This window comes from Salvelinus fontinalis, chromosome 20 (genome assembly GCF_029448725.1).
Source record: "Salvelinus fontinalis isolate EN_2023a chromosome 20, ASM2944872v1, whole genome shotgun sequence".
NCBI lineage: Eukaryota > Metazoa > Chordata > Actinopteri > Salmoniformes > Salmonidae > Salvelinus > Salvelinus fontinalis.
Genome location: NC_074684.1, coordinates 22,268,588 through 22,284,376, shown reverse-complemented (window position 1 = coordinate 22,284,376; position 15,789 = coordinate 22,268,588).

The following is a 15,789-nucleotide window of genomic DNA, read 5'->3' as shown; positions in this document are numbered from 1 at the left end:
CCCTCTGCTGTTTCATGAAGTCCACGATCATCTGCTTTGTTTTGTTGATGTTGAGTGAGAGGTTGTTTTCCTGACACCACACTCCGAGGGCCCTCACCTCCTCCCTGTAGGCTGTCTCGTCATTGTTGATGATCAGGCCCACTACTGTTGTGTCGTCTGCAAACTTTATGATTGAGTTGGAGGCGTGCATGGCCACGCAGTCGTGGGTGAACAGGGAATACAGGAGAGGGCTGAGCACAAACCCTTGTGGGGCCCCAGTGTTGAGGGTCAGCGAAGTGGAAATGTTGTTTCCTACCTTCACCACCTGGGGGCGGCCCGTCAGAAAGGCCAGGACCCAGTTGCACAGGGCGGGGTTGAGACCCAGGGCCTCCAGCTTGATGATGGAGTTGAATGCTGAGCTATAGTATATTAACAGCATTCTTACATAGGTATTATTTTTGCCCAGATGGGATAGGGCAGTGTGCAATGTGATGGCGATTGCGTCATCTGTGGACCTGTTGTGGCGGTATGCAAACTGAAGTGGGTCTAGGGTGGCCGGTAAGTTGGTGGTGATATGATCCTTGACTAGCCTCTCTAAGCACTTCATGATGAAGTGGCGGGGCAGCAGCGTAGCCTAGTGGTTAGAGAGTTGGTCTAGTAACCGAAAGGTTGCAAGATCGAATCCCTGAGCTGACAAGGTACAAATCTGTTGTTCTGCCCCTGAACAAAGTAGTTAACCCACTGTTCCTAGGCCGTCATTGAAAATAAGAACTTGTTCTTAACTGACTTGCCTAGTTCAATAAAGGTAAGATAAAAATGATGGCAGAAGTAAGCTTTACGTATTATGGCCTTGATAGTAGTGAAATTATCAACAACAAAAAATTACATTTATGTGTGAGAATTTGAACCCTTCAACAGTTGAGGAAGTCTGCTTTATTCTACATTATTCTTGCAGACACAGTAGTACACCCTCTCCATCTCTCTTCACAAGCTCTGTTTCATGGGAACTCCAGAATTACACAATGAAACCCTCATCTCTCGCCCCTCTGGGAACACTTCAGCGCTCCACCCATCCATTCTGACCCGTGTTGTACCACGTCGTTGGACTGTAGTGGTGGACGTGAGAGAAAATAAAAGCCTTTTTCCCCCTAATGTTATTACCTCTACTCCGACAGGGGTATTAGCCTTGTGTAACCAGCAGCTGCCTTCACAGCCTGACGAACATGAGAAGATAGAGGAACACCAAACCCTCCTGCTCCGTTTCCCGCTTCTGCTTATCTCTACCCACCCCAGTATTGAGATTGGGAAGCCCAGATTTAAAGTAGGGATAGAGGCAGTAGGGATAGAGGGGAGATAGATTCAGCAGCCCTGCTACAGCAGACTGTCACGTCCCTGTGATCTCAGCTAGCCTAGAGGCTCCTGCGGCAGTGAAATTGCGTCAAGAGAGCTGATCTTTCTTAGGTGATAAACTGTACTGCTGTTGTAGACTACTGCGTAGTGATGGAACGATCTGATAGCCTGATACAGTGTGCTTGTTTTGAAAAATGTATCTACTACAGGTAGCCAGGTAGGTGGGTCCCTGACATTGAGGAGTACTTCATAATTTTCCCTGCCTCCATTACTGAGAAATGAATCACAAGTCTACTATTACCAGTAGAGTAGGCCAACGCATCACAGAACTGCTAAAGCACTCTTTGTGATGGTTGAAATACATGTTCACATTTATTTGACGAGTGCTGAGATAGAGTGGGTCTGGTCAAAGTCTTGATTTAATCCAGCACTTAAGTCGCTGTGTCTGTGCTTACAAAGGCATTTATTCCAGTAAATCAGCTTAGCTTTACAATGGTCAGTGGGTATGAAGGCCACTAATGGTTCAACAATACTTTCATCATCCCTGCCTTAGGGAGGGAGAGAGAGAATGATAGACAGTGAGAAGCCCCCATAGTTATAATGCTATTTCTTTTAGATTTCAGCCCACTATTATCCCTGACCATGAAAGCAAATATTTTCAAGTCCCTTTATAGCAAGGTCAGACAGACTGAAAGAGTTGAAATCATCAGTGGATGAATTCCCGAGTGAGTGAACAGATCTACCTACCTAGCTACTTAAACTACCTGTAGTAAACAAAGCTATCTCAACAAGCATACTGTATCACACTATCACATTGTTCCATTACTACTCACTAGTCTCAAACAGCCATACAGTTTATCACATATGGTCAACTCCTCTGTTGACGCAATATCCCTTCCACAGAAGCCACTAGGCTAGCTGAGATCACAGGGCAGCCCACATGACTTACTGTACTATAGAATTCTGTAGTAAATTGTAGAATAATATAGTAAATACTACAGTATTAACCACAAGAAACTCTGAAGTAAATACTACAGTAATGTCCGCAAAAACACACCACTTTTTTAACTATAGTAAATACTACAGTATTTAATTAGCATATACTCTGCACATTCCCCTTCCCCATATCCCTATTTGTGCCACCCATGGCTGAGAAACCTACATGCCAAGTATAGACCATAAATTGTGTTCAATACAGGTTATAGAAAAGATCAGAAGCTCTGAGCTATCTATTCAAACCCCAGTCCTACCTACCTACCTACATGTTATGCTATTTTAGTATTTCTCCAGTAAGTTTCCTGAAGGAGAAAGACTCCACTTCTTTTTCAAAGATAATAAAACAAAAACACTGAAAAACAGTATAATACAGTTTGCAAAACACTACAGTAAATACTACAGTATACTACAATCCGCAAAACACTACAGTATATACTATAGTTTTCTTTTACTACAGTATTTATACTATAGTTAACTGTAAATACTACAGTATACTACAGTATTACAGTATTAACTGTAAAGCCTGCATAGTATGTTTTCATGTCGGATGGCTGTTGCCCCTCTACCCCTCCATTGAATCTTGGGTTCCCAGTCTCATTACTGGCCTGGGGAGAGATAAGAGTGAGCGGGAAACGGAGCTGGGGGGTTCGGTGTTGCTATATCTTCTCAGGGTTGTGCATCCACAGATATCATAAAGTGCAGCTGCAGCACCATTTTGGAGAGACACCTCCATTGACTATAGAATGTCTTCCTCCTTTCTCTCTCTCTTTCTCTCTCTTGCTCTAGCTCTCTCTCTCCATCCATTTATTTCTCTGTCTGCTAATGAAGGGGAGGCTGTGATGACTTCCTGTGGAACATGTCCTTCCATCCTCCCAGGCTCCCTTCTGGGGAGAGATCTAAAGCTCCAGCCCTGATAGAGACCCCTAGTCAGAGTTGTGATAGATCTTTATCACTCCCTATTACACAGCTAGAGGAGAAGTGGCCATCCAGCTTTCCACATTATAATGAAGGGAGATATGTGAGGGAATAGCATTCATTAGAATAACATTGTTGTTGAGGAGAGCATGTGAGGCCCACGTGGCTCTAGCTGCTGCCTCCCTCCACTGTGTTGCTCTGACACACCGCAAGCTCAGTAATACATGCACTCATCTTGTGTGCCTCGTCAAACCGCTTGAAGATGTGTATTTTATCATCCTACTGCATAACTAATCTCCACAGCACAGCATCACTCCAACAGGGGAACACAACACAGGCAACCAGATATGTAGAAGGCACAGTGTGCTGCACATGATCATGGTGTGGTATCTTGCTGTGTGTAGGTATGGGGGCGATATCTATTCAGTAGCTCAGGGCAACCTAATTCGAGTCAGTACTGTTCCTGTGCGATTATGCTTCTCCTGGAAGAGCTTTGATATCCACGTAACATTACCTCTCAAATTAGAGTTCAGACACGTAACCTTAAAGCTGTGAGGATACACAAAACCATCATGATGACACAGGTTTACAAATAAAATAGATTACAGTTTGTTCATGATTAATCAAGCTATGGAAATAGATTTTATCTTCAGACTTTATTGATATGAAGATGGTGTTACTTATCTAATAAATAATTATATGAAGCCTCCCAGTAGTTTACTTTCTCCCTCATCTTCATCTGCAGAGAATGTCTTGGCTTGGTTACTGTGGGATATCGGGCCAAGTCTGAGGCAATGCCTAAAGCCAGTCTGCAGTGTGAGGGAGTGCAATGAACAGAAAAGCACAGAGACATATACCAGCGCATGTATTTATATTTCTCTGGAAAATAATCGCTTTTAATCCAACAATAAAGCAACGTTGAGCTGTACTTGGAACCAAACATGTGGATTCCAGATCCATCTACACTACATGTCCAAAAGTATGTGGACACCACTTCAAATGAGTGGATTCTGCTATTTCAGCCACACCCGTGCTGACAGGTGTATGAAATCGAGTAGACAGCCAATCTCCATAGACAAATATTGGCAGTAGAATGGCCCATACTGAAGAGCTCAGTGACTTTCAACGTGGCACCGTCATAGGATGCCACCTTTCCAACAAGTCAGTTCGTCAAATTTCTGCACTGCTAGAGCTGCCCCGGTCAACTGTAAGGGCTGTTATTGTAAAGTAGAAGTGGTAGGCCACACAAGCGCACAGAACGGGACCGCCGACTGCTGAAGCGCATAGCATGTAAAAATCGTCTGTCCTCGGTTGCAACCCTCACTACTGAGTTCCAAACTGCCTCTGGAAGCCACATCAGCACAAGAACTGTTCGTCGAGAGCTTCATGAAATGGTTTCCATGGCTGAGCAGTCGCACACAAGACTAAGATCACCATGCACAATGCCAAGTGTCGGCTGGAGTGGTGTAAAGCTCGCCGCCATTGGACTCTGGAGCAGTGGAAACACGTTCTCTGGAGTGATGAATCACGCTTCACCAACTGGCAACCCGATGGATGAATCTGGGTTCAGTGGATGCCAGGAGAACGCTACCTACTCGAATGCATAGTGCCAACTGTAAAGTTTGGTGGAGGAGGAAAAATGGTCAGTGGCTGTTTTTCATGGTTCGGGTTAGGCCCCTTAGTTCCAGTGAGGAGAAATCTTAACGCTACAGCATACAATGACATTCTAGACGATTCTGTCCTTCCAACTTTGTGGCAACTGTTTGGGGAAGGCCCTTTCCTGTTTCTGCATGACATTGCCCCCGTGCAGAAAGTGAGGTCCGTACAGAAATGGTTTGTCAAGATAAGTGTGGAAGAACTTGACTGGCCTGCACAGAGCCCTGACCTCAACCCCATCGAACACTTTTGGGATGAATTGGAACGCCAACTGCGAGACAGGCCTAATTGCCCATCATCAGTGCCCCGACCTCACTAATGCTCGTGGCTGAATGGAAGCAAATCCCCGCAGTAATGTTACAACATCTAGTGGAAAGTCTTCCCATAAGAGTGAAGGCTGTTATATCAGCAAAGAGGGACCAACTCCATACTAATGAGATGTTCGACGAGCAGGTGTCCACATACGTTTGTCAATGTAGTGTATTTCAGGTGGCTGTTCTGTCCACGAGAGGTGCAGGTGCCCTTCAGACAGCATTGCTTTCGATGCCTCTGTCTTGATTAGGGCAGTTGTGTATGGGTAGACTGGGCACTTTCTATCAAGTGTGATTACCAGAATGAGTGCTTGTCATCTTGAACGCTCTCCCAAAACTCTTCTCATTCTGATTATAATTCCCCCATAAACACTCCAGAACTGACTGAGGGCTGGCCTGCATAATTACCTGATGCCTATTCAATTGTGAAAAAATGACTATGCCCCCGGTAGCAATGATGGAGGCCATACTGTGTACCAATTGGAAGAGTATTACTTTAACAGATCTATCGTGTAATCATAATCGTATTCAGCCCACAGACCTATGTCATTATACTATAGTGTGCCTGTCTGGTATATAACTGCATCTGCGAGCTAGAAACAATAGGAAGTAATGTCAAGAATTGTACCTCTGGGACAATAAAGATCTATTGAATTGAATGTCTGAATCCCTGTAACACTGCTTTGTGCTCAAGTAGTCTTAACCATGTTAGCTTGTCAACTGTGACCGCATGACTCTGGTGTGACCGTCCTGAAGGCTCCTCTGAACTCAGTTTGCTCTGGCTTTGTTTCTGTCTCTTGTCCACATCACACTGTCATCACTGTGGATTAAACTCTACAATTGTTCATGAAACACAGCATTATCTCTCTCCCTCCCTCCCTCCCTATCTTTCTTTCTCTCTCAGACACACACACAAGCACTCAAGCGTAGACAAATACACACTCCTGTACACTATCTCTGGACAGCAGCCCACATCTCCAGGCCAAGGCTGCTCTTTGGGGAGTGAGGGAGGGAGGCTCTTGTCGCTGGACTGAACAAACCTGCAGCCGGCGAGCGGGGTCTGGTCTGCCTCCATCTCGTCCTCTGGAGGCTGATGTGAGTGCTTGTAGCTGAAGTAATGAATAGCGAATAAGGTGGTTTAACAAGGCCCACAGTGCAGGCAGATTACACGCCAGCCATGAGGGGGGCAATGACAGACAGACTGACAAACACCAGGTAGACACCAATCCTCCCTGTTACCATGGAAACCCTGGCTGGCGGTGAAAAAATAGAGCACTAAAGATGGAGGGGGAATGTGCAGTTTTCCATTCAGCTGCAAATGACTGGAGTTCACTAGAGGCCAGAGACCAGGACCTAAAATGAACACCTGCCAAATGTGGGTAGATTTTGGCATTGGCAGGTAAAATGTCTATTTCATCAGCCACGTTTGCGGATGGTCAGGGCTACACAGTTCGAGCATTTCACTCGTATTTGTGAATAAAAAATGGTCAAGTATGATCACATTAATAGTCAAATAAATTCTGCCGTTTTGTTTCATTGCTGGTAAATTAATCGCTGATAAAAAAAAGAGATGAATCCTATATAGCCTATTCCACCTCGTACTGCAACACTGCCTGGCCGAGGCTGTGTGCACGTGAAGAGCTGAGTGAAAGATTCATTTCAGAAGCGCTGCACACTGGCATAAAAGTTGATCCAATTTACTTGAAATTAAAGTCTACTGAAGTGAGACTTTGTCCTTGTGTTTCGTGGATACTTACATTGTTTTGTTCACAAGCTAGGTTGTTTTATTATATTTTAGTTTCAACTGCTAGGGAAGAGAAGTCAATGCTTCTAAGAGGCAGATTAAATGTTTTGGTTACAAGACTCAGGTCACCAAAAATGTTATTAAATAATATACCACATTACTTCTTACTAGTAATACATGTATTGTTTTAGGAACATTCCAAAGCATGCTCATACGTTTTGTTGGTGTTTAGTTGCTGTAATTTTAGCAGGGAAAAAATATTTGGGTTTGTAAAAAATCTGAGCGGCTGGTAGATTTTTTAATCTACCTTCGGTGGCTGGCAGGGTTGGATAGGTTACGTTCTAAATGTAATTCGTTACAGTTACTAGTTACCTGTCCAAAATTATAATCAGTAACCCAAAATCAGTAATGTAATCTGATTACATTCAGTTACTTTTAGATGTCACGTTCCTGACCTGTTTTCTGTTGTTTTGTATGTGTTTAGTTGGTCAGGACGTGAGCTGGGTGGGAATTCTATGTTGTGTGTCTAGTTTGTCTGTTTCTATGTCAGCCTAGTGTGGGTTCTCAATCAGAGACAGATGGTAGTGGTTGTCTCTGATTGAGACTCATATATAGGAGGCTTGTTTTGTGTTGGGATTTTGTGGGTGTTTGTTACCTGTCTCTGTGTTTGTGTTCTGCACCAGATAGGTCTGTATCGGTTTTGCACATTTGTTATTTTGTATGTTGTTTGTAGTGTTTTCACTTGTTCTTAATTAAACATGTTTAACACTAGCCACGCTGCACTTTGGTCCTCTCCTTCACCCCTGGAAGAAAACCTTTACATTAGATTTATTTCCCCTAAAAAGGCATTATAAGACAAAAATGTATGTTACCAATTGAACACCATCTATTGCAGGATAAATCAATGTTAACGTTTACATAGCTGGCCATATAGATGTTACATTTTACTTTATGGGTTGGTTATGTAGGGTTCTTGTAACCCATTGTTTTCTACTACATATAATAATACGATTAAATTATATCTTTACATTAACTGTCTGGGACTGGGGTTCCGCTAGCGGAACTCCTCCCACATTCCACTGAAAAGGCAGAGCGCGAAATTCAAAAAAATATTTTTTTTAAATATTTAACTTTCACACATTAACAAGTCCAATACAGCTAATGAAAGATACAGATCGTGTGAATCCAGCCAACATGTCCGATTTTTTAAATGTTTTACAGGGAAGACACAATATGTAAATCTATTAGCTAACCACCTTAGCAATTTTTTCTTTGTCCACCAACACCACTAGCTATCACCAATTCGGCCAAATAAAGATATTGATAGCCACTAACCAAGAAAAAACCTCATCAGATGACAGTCTGATAACATATTTATGGTATAGGATAGGTTTTGTTAGAAAAATGTGCATATTTCAGGTATAAATCATAGTTTACAATTGCACCCACCATCACAACTCGACTAGAATAAATACAGAGAGCAACGTGTATTACCTAATTACTAATCATAAAACATTTCTGAAAAATACACAGCGTACACTAATTGAAAGACACAGATCCTGTGAATACAGACAATATTTCAGATTTTCTAAGTGTCTTACAGCGAAAACACAATAAATCGTTATATTAGCATAGCACATGTGCAAACATTACCCCAGCATTGATTCACAGCAAAAAGAGCGATAGCATTATCACCACCAAAATGTATTAATTTTTCACTAACCTTCTCAGAATTCTTCAGATGACACTCCTGTAACATCATATTACAACATACATATAGAGTTTGTTCGAAAATGTGGATATTTAGCCACCAAAAATCGTGGTTATACAATGAGAAAAGTAGCCAAGCTGGTCAGAAAATGTCGGGCGCCATATTAGACAGTGATCTAGTCTTATACATAAATACTCATAAACTTGACTAAAAAATACAGGGTGGACAGCGATTGATAGACAATTTAGTTCTTAATGCAATCGCTGAATTACATTTTTTAAATTATCCTTACTTTTCAATACAGGTTGCGCCAAACGAAGCTACACCAAACAAAATGGCGGCATAAGCGTTTAACATTTTTCGACAGAAACACGATTTATCATCATAAATAGTTCTTACTATGAGCTGTTCTTCCATCAAAATATTGGGCAATGAATCCGTTCTCCGGTCTAATCGTCTTTTGGTCGAAAGATGTCCTCTTGTCCCGTCGAAATGGCCACTAACGTTCACCATGCACTCGAAAAGTGCCCAGCTCCTCAAAGTGCATCACACAGAAATGCCATAAAATCGCCCTAAACGGATATAAATTGCTATAAAACGGTTCAAATAAACTACCTTATGATGTTTTTAACACCTATAACAAGTAAAAACATGACCGGAGAAATATTACTGGCTAAACAACAGCTTGGAAGGAGGCAAGTCCGACGACCATCGTGCGTCAGGCGCAGAGACGAAAAGAAAGCTACTTCCGGTCATTGGTGTTTTATACAGGCCCTGATTGCGCAATCGACTCCATTCCAAGCGTCACCCCTTACTGACATCTAGAGGAAGACGTAGGCAGTGTTTGTATCCGCATAGCATTTACAGGGACCTTACAACTGACCTGGGAACAGGGGCCAAGATTTCTGAAATCTCACTCCATGTCATGGAAAGTGCTGTAGAATGAGTTCTGTTTCACTCAGAGACATAATTCCAACGGTTATAGAAACTAGAGAGTGTTTTCTATCCAATAATAATAATAATATGCATATTGTACGAGCAGGAATTGAGTAGGAAGCCGTTTAAATTGGACACGTTTTCCAGAAAAAGTGACAACAGCACCCCCTGTCCTCATCAGGTTATTAATAACCAAAGTCTATCAGAATTCCAGATTTCCTGCGGCCTTGTGAATGTTAACCTGTTTAAAGGTCTTACTCTGTTTGGCTACGGATGTCACGTTCGTCGTATGAATCGGACCAAGGCGCAGCATTGTATGCATACATTCTATTTATTAAAGAATGAACACTGAACAAACTAACAAAAATAACAAAATGAAACGTGAAGCTATATGAATAGTACAGACAGGCAACTAAACATAGAACAAGAACTCACCAACACCAAAGGGAAATGGCTACCTAAATATGATCCCCAATCAGAGACAACGATAAACAGCTGCCTCTGATTGGGAACCATATCAGGTCACCATAAACATACAAAACCCTAGACATACAATACCCTAGACAATACAAAACCCCTAGACAATACAAAAACTAGCGTATCCACCCTAGTCACACCCTGACCTAACCAAAATATAAAGAAAACAGAGATATCTCAGGTCAGGGCGTGACAACGGAGAGCGTGATCACAAAGTCATCCGGAACGGCTTGTGCTCTCATGCATGCTTCAGTGTTGCTTGCCTCAAAGAGCGCATAGAAGTAATTTAGCTAATCTGGTAGGCTCACTAGGCAGCTGGGTTTCCCTTTGTTGTTCGTAATAGTTTGCAATCCCTGCCATATCCGACGGGCGTCGGAGCCGATGTAGTAGGATTCAATCTTAGTCCTGTATTGACACTTTGCATGTTTGATGGTTCGTCGGAGGGCATAACAGGATTTCTCATAAGTGTCTAGGATTCACACTCCTTGAAAGCGGCAGCTCTACGCTTTAGCTTGATGCGGATGTTGCCTGCAATCCATGGCTTCTGGTTAGGGTATGTACATATGGTCACTGTGGGGACGACATCATCGATGTACTCCTCAATGCCATCGGATGAATCCCGGAACATATTCCAGTCTGTGCTAGCAAAGCAGTCCTGGAGTGTTGCATCTGCGTTATCTGACCACTTCCATATTGAGCGAGTCAGTGGTACATTCTGCTTTAGTTTTTGCTTGTAGGAATCAGGAGGATAGAATTATGGTCAGATTTGCCAAATGGAGGGCAAGGGAGAGCTTGGTACGTGTTTCTGTGTGTGGAGTAAAGGTGGCGTAAGAGTTTTTTCCTCTCTGGTTGCACATGCGACATCCTGGTAGAAATTAGGTAAAATGGATTCAAGTTTCCCTTCATTAAAGTCCCTGACCATTAGGAGCGCCGCCTCTGGATGGGCATTTTCTTGTTTTCTTATGGCCTTACACAGCTTGCTGAGTGCTGTCTTAGTGCCAGCATCGATTTGTGGTGGTAAATAGACTGCTATGAAAAATATAGATTAAAACTCTCTTGGTAAATAGTGTGGTCTACAGCTTATTGTGAGATACTCTACCTCAGGCGAGCAAAACTTTGAGACTTCCTAAATATTAGATTTCACACACCAGCTATTATTGACAAATAGACACAGCCCACTACCACTTGTCTTATCGAAGGCAGCAATTCTGTTTTGCCGATGCACGGAAAATCCAGCCAACTGTATATTATCCATGTCATCGATCAGCCATGACTCGGTGAAACACAAGATATTACAGTTTTTAATGTCCACTTGGTAGGATAGTCTCGAACGGAACTCAACTAGTTTATTCTCCAATGATTGCACGTTGGCCAAAAGGATAGATGGTAGAGGTGGGTTACCCACTCGCCGACGAATTCTCACAAGGCACTCAGACTTGCGTCTCCTATATCGGCGTCTCTTCATGCGAATGACGGGGATTTAGGCCTGGTCCGGTATCAGCAGTAAATCCTTTGCGTCCGACTCGTTAAAGGAAAAATCTTTGTTCAGTTTGAGGTGAGTAATCACTGTTCTAATATCCAGAAGCTCTTTTCAGTCATAACAGACCGTGGCAGAAACATTATGTACAAAATAAGTTATTAACAACGTGAAAAAATACACAAAATAGCACAATTGGTTAGGAGCCCATAAAACGGCAACCATCTCATCCGTTCCCAAAACTACAATCTGTTATGAACAGAGTGGACTATGTTTTCTAGACTTTACCCTTTGCTAAAGTTTTAAAAAATTGCATTGTTTAGGAGTGCAAAGGCGAATTGAGTTATTGCACGAGCGCACTTCACAGAGTAGGTGTTCCCTAACGGAAATATGCAGATGCATGCTAGAACGGGCCAATAGGATCTCGTTAGCTTGTGCTTGGCTCTGCCCAGCTCCTTGCTTCTGCCCACTATGACTTATTTGTTCCAATTGGAAACGACAGTGTGTGGTCTATCTTGGTTTAGTTATAAAAGTCAGTCACTTTGGCTCAGTCATTAAGGCTAAAGCTTTTCAGACAGAATACAAATCTACTGCAGCTCTCTTTTCTCAGAGAGATTTGCAACAGTATAAAGGTTACGTTTAAGAGCATCATAAAAATGTATACTACAATATGATTAAGAATGTGAATTTACATGAACTTACATGATCCTAAAATGGAAATAGTTCATGTTGAATTGTGAGGGCATGACTTTTCTGACAGAAGCAGACCCTGGCTTTTCAGGCTGCCATCTACATTTACGTTGCCAGGTAACACAGAACCGTATTCTGCAAATATGCAATGACAAGCAACAGGCGCTCCTGAATCATTCAGACACACTGTAGCCTCAGGGAGAAGAATATTATGATATCCCCGACAGACACTATTAATCTCACACAAACAGGAGTCTGTCAAAGACTTCAATGGTTCATATCATATGTCTGTCTCATCATCAGCCGGGGAGATGATAAAACATCAGTTTAGGAAATGACAACTGTGCCTCTCTCTTGTAGAGGCTTAACAATTTCCTATTTCAAATAGTGACTGCAAATCAATTATCTACACTGAGTATAATAAACATTAGGAACACCTTTTGCCCTCAGAACAGCCTCAATGTCACGACTTCGACCGAGGCAGGCTCTCCTTCCCGTTCGGGTGGCGTTCGGCGGTCGTCGTCACCGACCTATTAGCTGCCACTGATCCTTTTCTCCCCCTCCCTATGTGTTTATTGGGCGCACCTGTTTTGTATGAGGGGTAATTAGTTGGGCTTATTTAATCAGCCGGCATTCACGTTTCTTTGTGCGGGATTGTTTGCTTGTAAGTAGTGGTGTTGATTGTGTGCTACATGTTTCTGGACTGAGTTCTTTTACCCCGTGTCTGGGGTTGGTTATATTGTACACCCAGTGTGTTAATAGGGTGGACTAGATGGTCCGTGTTCATTAAAGAACATTTTGGATTTGGCACCTGCTGTTTCCTGCGTGTTGACTCCACACTCTGACACCCAGGCCTTACAGAATCCCGCACCACGAAATGGAGTCAGCAGGAGCAGCAGCCAACCCTCTCCCATCGATAGAGGAACGGGTGCTCCAGCATACCACTGTTCTCCACCGTATTGGAACAGCGATGGATGCGATGATGGAGCGAATGGATCGATGGGAGAGGTCTGGTTTCCTCTCTCCACCTTCGGCTCCTCCAGCCCAGGACTCTTCATTCCTCGGCTCCAGCGCTCTCCGTCTGACACTCCCGAGGGATTATGATGGATCGGCGGTGGGGTGCCAGGGGTTCCTACTCCAACTGGAACTGTACCTTGCCGCCGTAAGACCCACTCCCTCGGGAGCGGAGAGGGTGCGTGTCCTCGTCTCCTGCCTCACGGGTCGTGCTCTGGAGTGGGCCAACGCGGTCTGGAATGGTCCAGACTCGGTGAAGGAGCATTACCCAGAATTCACCCACCGTTTTCGGGCCGTATTCGACCATCCTCCAGAGGGCCGAGCGGCGGGAGAACGACTGTTCCACCTTAGGCAGGAGAAGAGGAGCGCCCAGGATTACGCGCTGGAGTTCCGGACCCTGGCTGCAGGATCTGGGTGGAACGACAGGGCCCTTATTGATCGGTACCGGTGTAGTCTCCGGGAGGACGTCCGCAGGGAGCTAGCATGTCGGGACACCGCTCTTTCTCTGGATGAGCTGATTGACATGTCCATCCGTCTGGACAATCTGCTGGCTGCCCGCGGGCGTTCTGAGAGGGTCCTGTACGTTCCACCACCCAGTCCCTCCGCTCCTATTCCGATGGAGGTGGGAGGGGCTGGGCAGAGGGGTACCGGAGGAGGAGGCTCTCCCTGCACCAGCTGTGGTCGGAGAGGACACACGGCCGATCGGTGCTGGGGGGATCGGTCTGGGAGTCGAGATGGCAGGCGGAACACTTCTCGATCACCCCAGGTGAGTCAGCACCAAACTCACCCAGAACCCCCTGTTAGTCACATGTTTGTCTTGATTTTTTTTCTTAAATTTTTCCCCTCTTCCCAGCATAGGGCGCTAGTCGATTCAGGCGCAGCTGGGAACTTTATGGATCGCGGACTCGCTCTTAGGTTAAGGGTTCCGCTTGTGCCGATAGATTCTCCCTTTCCCGTGCACTCCCTAGATAGCCGGCCATTAGGGTCAGGGGTGGTCAGGGAGACCACGGTTCCCCTGGACATGGTGACGCAGGGGAATCATAAGGAGCGTATTAGCTTTTATATTATTGATTCGCCTGCGTTTCCGGTGGTACTAGGGATTCCCTGGCTGGCCCGGCACAATCCTAAAATTTCGTGGAAACAGGGGGTTCTCCAGGGGTGGTCAAAGGAGTGTCCTGGAAGGTGTTTGGGAGTTTCCATCGGTGCCACGTCGGTGGAAAGTCCAGACCAGGGTTCCACGGTGTACATTCCCCCCGAGTATGCCGATTTGGCAATCGCTTTCAGTAAAAAGAAAGCGACTAAATTACCACCTTATCGACCGGGAAGGGATTGTGCGATAGATCTCCAGGTAGACGCTGCGCTTCCCAAGAGTCACGTGTACCCATTGTCCCAAGAGGAGACGGTGGCTATGGAGACATATGTCACTGAGTCTCTGGGACAGGGGTATATTCGGTCCTCCATCTCACCCGCCTCCTCGAGTTTCTTTTTTGTGAAGAAAAAGGAGGGAGGTTTGCGTCCGTGTATTGATTATAGAGGTCTAAATGCCATCACTGTGGGGTTTAGTTACCCACTACCTCTCATTGCTACGGCAATGGAATCATTTCACGGAGCGCAGTTCTTCACAAAATTGGATCTCAGGAGCGTGTACAGTCTGGTGCGTATTCGGAAAGGAGACGAGTGGAAAATCGCATTTAGTACCACATCGGGCCATTATGAGTACTGCGTCATGCCGTATGGGTTAAAGAATGCTCCAGCCGTTTTCCAATCCTTTGTAGACGATATTCTCAGGGACCTGCACGGGCAGGGAGTGGTTGTTTATATCGATGACATTCTGATCTACTCAGCCACTTATGCCGCGCATGTGTCTCTGGTACGCAAGGTGCTTGGTAGACTGCTGGAGCATGACCTATATGTCAAGGCTGAGAAGTGTGTGTTCTCCAAACGAGCCGTCTCTTTTCTGGGTTATCGCATTTCCACCTCGGGCGTGGTGGTAGGGAGTGACCGCATTAAGGCCGTGCGTAATTGGCCGACTCCGACCACGGTAAAGGAGGTGCAGCGGTTTTGGGGTTTTGCCAATTACTACCGGAGGTTTATCCGGGGTTTTGGCCAGGTGGCAGCTCCTATTACCTCACTGCTGAAGGGGGGTCCGGTGCGTTTGCAGTGGTCAGCAAAAGCGGTCGGAGCTTTCAACAGGTTGAAGGCGCTGTTCACGGATGCGCCCGTGTTGGCACATCCGGATCCCTCTCTAGCATTCATAGTGGAGGTGGACGCGTCCGAGGCTGGGGTAGGTGCCGTGCCATCACAGCGCTCTGGTACGCCACCAAAACTCCACCCCTGTGCTTTCTTCTCGAAGAAACTCAGCCCAGCGGAGCGTAACTATGATGTAGGGGACAGGGAGTTGTTAGCAGTGGTCAGTGCCCTGAAGGTGTGGAGACACTGGCTTGAGGGGGCTAAGCACCCTTTTCTCATCTGGACCGACCACCAGAATCTGGAGTATATTCGGGCAGCTAGGAGACTGAATCCACGTCAAGCA